This window comes from Pseudorca crassidens, chromosome 11 (assembly GCF_039906515.1).
Source record: "Pseudorca crassidens isolate mPseCra1 chromosome 11, mPseCra1.hap1, whole genome shotgun sequence".
Taxonomy (NCBI): Eukaryota; Metazoa; Chordata; class Mammalia; order Artiodactyla; family Delphinidae; genus Pseudorca; species Pseudorca crassidens.
In genome coordinates, this window is record NC_090306.1 from 9896403 (window position 1) to 9904795 (window position 8393).

Here is an 8393-nt window from a genome sequence, read left to right on the forward strand (position 1 = left end):
TAACACCATACACAAAGATAAGCTCAAAATGGATTAAAAACCTAAATGTAAGTCCAGACACTATCAAACCCTTAGAGGAAAACATAGGCAGAACACTCTATGACAAAAATCACAGCAAGATCCTTTTTGCTCCACCTCCTAGAGAAATGGAAATAAAAACAAAAATAAACAAATGGGACCTAATGAAACTTCAAAACTTTTGCACAGCAAAGGAAACCATAAACAAGATGAAAAGACACTCTTCAGAATGGGAGAAAATATCTGCAAATGAAGCAACTGACAACGGATTAATCTCCAAAATACACAAGCAGCTCCTGCAGCTCAATATCAAAAAAAAAAACAAACAACCCAATCCAAAAATGGGCAGAAGACCTAAATAGACATTTCTCCAAGGAAGATATACAGATTGCCAACAAACACATGAAAGGATGCTTAACATCACTAATCATTAGAGAAATGCAAATCAAAACTACAATGAGGTATCACCTCACACCTGTCAGAATGACCATCCATCAAAAACTCTACAAACAATAAGTGCTGGAGAGGGTGTGGAGAAACGGGAACCTTCTTGCACTGTTGGTGGGAATGTAAATAGATACACCCACTATGGAGAACAGTACGGAGGTTCTTTAAATAACTAAAAATAGAACTACCACATGACCCAGCAATCCCACTACTGGGCATATACCCTGGGAAAACCATAACTCAAGAAGAGTCTGACTTCCCTGGTGGCACAGTGGTTGAGGGTCCGCCTGCCGTTGCAGGGGACATGGGTTCATGCCCCGGTCCGGGAAGATCCCACATGCTGTGGAGCGGCTAGGCCCGTGAGCCATGGCTGCTGGGCCTGTGCGTCCGGAGCCTTTGCTCCGCAACGGGAGAGGCCGCAACAGTGAGAGGCCCGCGTACCACAAAAAAAAAAAAAAAAAAAAAGAGTCATGTACCACAGTGTTCATTACAGCTCTATTTACAATAGCCAGGACATGGAAGCAACCTAAGTGTCCATTGACAGATGAATAGCTAAAGAAGATGTGGCATGTATATACGATGGAATATTACTCAGCCATAAAAAGAAACAAAATTGAGTTTTTTGTAGTGAGGTGGCTGGACATAGACTCTGTCATAGAGAGTGAAATAAGTCAGAAAGAGAAAAACAAATACTGTATGCTAACACATATATATGGAATCTAAAAAAAAAAAAGTGGTTCTGATGAACCTAGGGGCAGGACAGGAATAAAGACGCAGATGTAGAGAATGGACTTGCGGACACAGGGAGGGGGAAGGGTAAGCTGGGATGAAGTGAGAGAGTGGCATGGACATATATACACTACCAAATGTAAAATAGATAGCTAGTGGGAAACAGCTGCATAGCACAGGGAGATCAGCTCGTTGCTTTGCGACCACCTAGAGGGATGGGATAAGGAGGGTGGGAGGGAGACGCAAGAGGGAGGGGATATGGGGATATACGTATGCATATAGCTGATTCACTTTGTTTTACAGCAGAAACGAACACAACACTGTAAAGCAATTACACTCCAATAAAGATGTTAAAAGAAATAGAAGAGAAATAAGGAAAAAACCCCACAAAACATTCGGTTGTCTGCATTGTTCCATTTCTTATTTTGAAAAGATGGTCCTTTAAAGAAGAATTTAGTAATAAGCGTCCTAGTTGTTTCTTGATAACACATAGAACAAAAGGAATTTCTTTTCAATTATATCCAAAGCCTCAAACCTTGGAATCATTCTTTTTTTTTTTTTGCGATACGCGGGCCCCTCACTGCGGTGGCCTCTCCGGCCGCGCAGCACAGACTCCAGACGCGCAGGCTCAGCGGCCATGGCTCACGGGCCCAGCCGCTTCGCGGCATGTGGGATCTTCCCGGACTGGGGCACGAACCCGCGTCCCCCGCAGCGGCAGGCGGACTCTCAACCACTGCGCCACCAGGGAAGCCCTGGAATCATTCTTGATTCCTTTTCGTTCTTTCACATCCCACATTCAATTCACTAGCAAGTCCTGTTGGCTTTATCCTCAGAATGTATCCAGGATCTGGCCACTTCTTACTACTCCCACTGCTACGCCTGCTCCAAGCAGCCTCCTTGCCTAGCAGTGGCCTCGCACTGTCCAGCCCTGCCCCCAGCACCCCGCCCCCCATGCACATGCTCAGCACAGAGAGGGTGACCCTCGTAAAATGTCCCTCCTCACTGCCACCAGCTTCCCGTCTCATTCAGAGTGAAAGCCAGAGACCTCACAGTGATTCCGAGGCTGGACTTGATCTGCACCTTCTTCCTGCCCCACTCTCTCCCTTGCACCTTTCTCAGCCTCCTTACTGTTCCATGAACGTGCCAAGCTCAGGGCCCTGCCCAGCTCTTCCCTCTGCCTGGGATGCTTTCCCAGAGATCCGCAAGGCTCACTCCCTGACTGCATTCAGGTCTCTGCCTAAATGTTGCCTTCTCCCAGAGGGCTGTCCTGGCCCCCTGTGTATAACAGCATCTACTCCCTCCAACCCTACCTCCCAACTCTGCTGAACATAACATATTCACTTGATTATTGTTTTCTTCCCTCTGCTAAAATGTCAGCTCCATGAGCACAGAGATTTTGTCTTGTTCAGGATGGAATCCCCACCTTCTGGAACGGTTCCTGGCACGTAGAGATATTCAATACGTATTTTTTGAATGATTCAATATCCTAGCCTCAAGCCAGGGTGTGAAGAACGAACAGGTAGGAGTCTGGGTGATCATTGCATCCTAAATATTCAGTGTCTTAACCACATTCCCAAAATAGCTTCTTTTGCCTGGAAGGGACACCAGATAATTTTGTCTCACCAAAACGTTCTCCTGAAATGCCCTCTTCGGCCTGGCTCTGTCATCCTTCACTTTCCGTAAAATTCTATTCTGAGGGATTCATTCTTTTTAGCGTTAAGATCAACCTCTCAACTAAGGAGCCCGCCTGCTGCAGCTAAGACCTGGTACAACCAAATAAATAAAGAAAGAAATATTTAAAAAAAAAAAAAAAATCAACCTCTTTAACAGACTCCTTTTTTTCTTTTAAAATCATTTTCATAGCTGTATAATTTACATATATGCATCCATGTTTAAGGTATGGTTTGTTGAGTTTTGACAAATGCATACTGCTGTGTAACAACCATTACAATGAAGATCTAGAACATTCCCATCACCCCAAAAAAGTGGGCAGGAAATCCTCAGCCCTCACCCCTGGCCCTGGACAGTCAGTGATCTGCTTTTTGTCATCACAGATAAATTCTGCCTGCTCTAGAATTCCATAGAACTGGAAGCATAGAGTCTGTACTCTTTCCTCCTCTTCCTTGGTATGTTTTTCTTGAGATTCATCCGTGTTGTGGTATGTACCAGTGGTTCGTTTCTCTTTACTGCTGAATGGAATTGGTAAGCCTTTCTTTTAATAGAAAATACTCCCAGGAGGGGCAAAAGGCAATCCTTTCAGTCCTTGGATACTGTGGTTCGAATGAGTTTTTTTGATTGAGCAGCCGATGGAAAATATAAGGGCGTTCGGGTAACTGGACATGAGGGAGAGGACTGACAAGGGCAAGATACTGAAGGACAATTTTGCCAGCTTCACCGTTTTACTTGTCTTTCATGTACAGACTCAGGAAGCTACCTTTCTGCCTTCAGTGCCGGAAATCCATGAGTGAGTGGATGCATATTACTGAACGTCTCCTACGCGCCTTGCATAACTCTAAATGATGCTTGTGAACGCTGTGAATTCAATGTAATGAACTTCCTTCTTTTGGATGAGGAAATAGACCTTGGAGCTGTTTGTAGGATTCAGAACAGATCTTCCTGACCCAAAGGGTCGCCATTCAAATTCATTGCAATGTGAACCCCCCTGGACACTGCCTCCCTGCCCTGGACTGAGTACAACCAGAGAGAGCGCGAGCGCGAGCGCGGGAGAGTGAGAGAGAGAGAAAGGGAGGGAGGGAGGGGGAGAGAGAGAGAGAGAGGAGAGGTCAGGGCAGATCCACTGGGCAGGTGCGAGGGAGCTGAAAGAGGAGACTGCCAGCTGCATTGGGTTTCTCAGTCACCGAGCCCGTCTGGGCACTGAATGGGATTCTCTGCTCCAGCCTTGGGGTCACTGGTAGCACCTCTCTGGTGCGCATGGCAGCTTCAGCTCATAACTCTCCTTGGAATCAAGACCCTGAGTATGAGTACAGTCTTAAAGCCAGTCCCAGAACAGGTGGGCAAGTGTGAGCTGTAACCCCAGCATTTTTAATGGCCCGACCACACGAGGCAGAGGACAGGCAGGGACAGGCAGGGCTGGTGTTCGGCCAGCGTGCTGACTGCAAGCTCAGGTTCCCCACAGGCTGCACGCCAGGGCCTCAAGTGTCGTGTCTCCCGTGCTACACGTGTTTACCCTCCGTGTGTTCCACTTCTTTGCTTCCACCTCCTGGAGGCGGGAGGATGGAACCAAGGCCACGTCAAGATGAAGGCCTGGGACTCCTGCTGCGCTAGGCGGGCTCTTCTCAGCAGCTCCCAGGACCTGCTGGCTGATGCAAAATCATCTCCACTTCAGAGTGTTTTACTTTCCCAGGGCTGTGCGATGAAGTACGTCAGACCAGAACAACAGAGGTTTGCTCTCTCAGGGTTCTGGAAGCTGGAACTCTGGAGCCCAGATGTGGGCAGGGCTGGTTCCTTCTGGAGCTCTGAGGGAGAAGATTCTGGTGGCTGTCGTCCATCCTTGGTGCTCCTTGGCTGGTGGCAGCACAACTCCAATCTCAGCCTCTGCCTTCCCGTGGCCTCCTCCTCTGTGTCTCTGCCTCATCTGTGCCTGTGCATCTCTCCGTGTCCTCTTTTTATAAGGACACCGGTTGCTGGGACTTCCCTGGCGGTCCGTTGGATAAGAATCCATGCATCCATTGCAGAGGGTGCAGGTTCGATCCCTGGTCGGGGAACTAAGCTCCCACATGCCGCATGCCAGGCAGAGCGGCCAAGAAATAAAAAAAGACACCGGTCGCCGGAGGGGCTGCCCGTCTCACACATTCTCAAAGGGCAGGTGGGCCACCTGCTTCCTGCTGCAGTGCCCTTCTGCTTCCGGGATGAGTCTGGGACTCCACTCTCCAGCTGGCCACTGTCTACTTGTCTGGTTTCATCTCCCGCTGTCCACGCTCGGTGTCCACGCTGTACTGATGGGCAGGGCTATCACAACCTCTGTGCCTTTGCAAAGTCTGTCCTCTCAGCCTGGAAGGCCCTCCAGGCTGTCACTCGCCCTCCTGCTGTTCCAGCTGAAAAACTTACTCTTCCTGGAAGCCTCACCCCCCGGGGGAGGGCTACCCTGAATGATGCGGCCTTTCATGCCCAGCTGTGGCCCCGTGTGTTCCTTCCTTCAGCATAACATGTAACACAATGCATACATTTGTTTCGTTACATCCATCTCTCCTCCAGACTGAGCTCCTTCAAGGCGGTTTTCTTATGAGTCCCTAGCATGTTATATAGAAGTTCATCCACAGCTGCTAAATGGCTGTAAAAGACATTGAGATTCCTTTCAGGCGTAGAGACAGAGTAGCATCTTTCTCATACATGTGTTACATTCCCTGCAATGCTTGGTGTGTAGTTGGCGCTCAGCTGCTTCCGGTTCAGTTTAGTAATTGGGTGGAGAAGCCACGATTAGCAGGAAGCTGGCCGGAGCTGAGGTTCTGTGATCCCCTCCATTCCGTGAGTGTAATGACCTGAGGACATAAAATTACCCTGTGTTTTTCTCCTCCAACTCAGATGCTTCTTTTTTTTTGGCTGTGCCTCGCGGCATGGCATGTGGGATTCCCTGACCAGGGATCCGCCCATGCCCTCTGCAGTGGAAAATCGGAGTCCTAGCTGCTGGACCGCCAGGGAATTCTTCCTCAGATGCTTCCTTTTTTGTTTGTTTTAAAAGGCCACTTCAACCTCACCTGGCGTTTCCACAAGGGTCCACTTGCTTACAGGTTTCCCAAGGGAGCAGGCTTATTTATTTTTTTAAAAATATTTATTTATTTATTTGGTTGCACTGGGTCTTAGTTGTGGCTTGCCGGCTCCTTAGTTGTAGCACATGAGCTCCTTAGTTGTGGCATGAGAACTCTCAGTTGTGGCATGCATGTGGGATCTAGTTCCCTGACCAGGGATCGAACCTGGGCCCCCTGCATTGGGAGCTCAGTCTTATCCACTGCACCACCAGGGAAGTCCACTGCGCTTCTTAAATGGGATTTCATGGAGGGCGGGGGGCGGGGTGCGGGCAGGTGGCACCTTCCATCTTGCTGGTGAGGAAGTGTGGGGAGAGAAAGGGGCAGCCCCTGCCCTGAGGTTCTACAGACCCAGATGCTGAGGTGGCCTTGGTGAAGGGGTCAGAGCACCAGCGCACTGGGAGAGCCACTGCATTCCCGGTTCAGTCCTGCAATCAACGATGGGGTCCTGGCGGCGACGGTTGGGCGGGAGAGGGACGCGTCAGGGAGGACTGGTTCTGGGGCTCCCAGAGGGAGGCAGACCCAGGCCCCTCCTCATGGAAAGTGACCTCTGCCGGCCTTGCAGCTGAATGAAGGTGCTCTCCAGCCTCTGGAACAAGCGCCCTTATTGTGAGCCTCTCTCTTCTCATTTCCAGTCACTTGAGCTTCCCTTCTGTGTCCCTCAACAATGCCACCTGTCACTCGAAGCCAGGTAACACTCAGAGGAGGAGAACTTGAGTTGGATCGTACCTGGGTCTCCAGACTCCCCTTATGGTCTTTCTCTCACTGATTTCCAAGGGCCTCAACCTTGTTCTCTGGACCATCAGCAAATGAATTATTTCAGCTACTGGGTCCCTCCCTGTCTTCCTTGGGGGCGTCTCACAATTACTCAGCTACCCCGCCCTCCTCAGTCTACCTCCCAGCCCTACCCCACCTCTCAGACAGCTGGACCCGCAAGGATTCTGGGGCAGCGCAAGACACCCAGGGATCAGATTTTAAGAGGGCGCCCACTCTCAGGGCTGTGTTAGTGTCACCTTAAATGTTGTGCCCTGAGTGCCTCACCCCAGTCCTGGCTTGGCGCTGGGCTGGCTACTGATAAAGGGATGGCAGGAGGAAAGGAGGTTAAAAGGAGGGTAGAAGGGAGAGTGCTAAGAGGACAAGGTGGGAAATCTGAAGTCAACAGAAGGGCGGACACTCATGGGCACAGGCGACCAAGGGCCGGGCTTCAAAACGCAACCCCATAAAGCTGTCCTGCACGCAGCCCTGGACCCACCAGCCCGCCCGCCAGCTGGCACTAGGGAAGGGGCAGCAACAGGAGAAACAAAACACATGCACCCCTTTCTCACTAGGTTTCCCCGAGTTTCTTGTAGACGTCGGAGGTAGGGGGATGTGGGGCAGATCCCCACAGTGATGAGCCCTCTGCTTTCACTACCTCCTCCAATTTGACATCTTTTTTTTTTTCTTTTTTTTTTTTTTGCTACGCGGGCCTCTCACCACTGTGGCCTCTCCCGTTGCGGAGCACAGGCTCCGGACGCGCAGGCTCAGCGGCCATGGCTCACGGGCCCAGCTGCTCCGCGGCATGTGGGATCTTCCTGGACCGGGGCATGAACCCGCGTCCCCTGCATCGTCAGGCGGACTCTCAACCACTGCGCCACCAGGGAAGCCCTGATATTTTTTTCTTGATGTCATGAACCTCACCCTAGCCTTGGTGATCCAGACCCCTAAAATGCCAGTGCCCGAAGAGCCCTTAGAAACGGCTGGTCCAGGGCTTCTGAGCACTTGAACTGTGGCTGGTCCAATCTGGTCAGGGCTGGAAGCATAAAACACATACTGGGCATTTGAGGATGTAGTTTGAAAAAAAAAAGAATGTAAAGTAGCTCATTAATAGTTTTAAAAATATTGATTACATGTTGAAATGATAATGTCTGGGGTCTCTTGGGTTATGTAAAATACATCATGAAAATTAATTCCTCCTGTTTCTTTTTATTTCTTTTAATGTGGCTGCTAGAAAGCTTAAATTACACATGTGGCTGACCTTCGTGGCTTGAATGACATATCTATGGGACAAGGCTGAATTAGTTCAACTTCCTCATTCAACAGATGAGAAAACTGGTCAAGAGAGGAGACCTGATTTAGCAGATGACACACACTAAAAAGCACCATCATTTCCAGTCCCTGACAATCACACACACACATACACGCACACGCACACGCACATGCACGCCTAGGAGCCTGGGAGAGGAGCCTGTGGACTTGAGCTGCAGGCCTCAAGGGAAGTAAGTGTTCCAGGACTCAAGACATTGGCTGTGGTTTCTTGAGAGAGAGAAATAAAAACCTAACAAAGGTGGAGGCACTGTCTCCAAAAAGTCACCTTTAAAAAGACTGGAAACTTGGGGTGTGAGGAGACGTGAGGAGAAAGCCGGGGAACCCTAGGCCCCCCCGTTCATTATATGCATA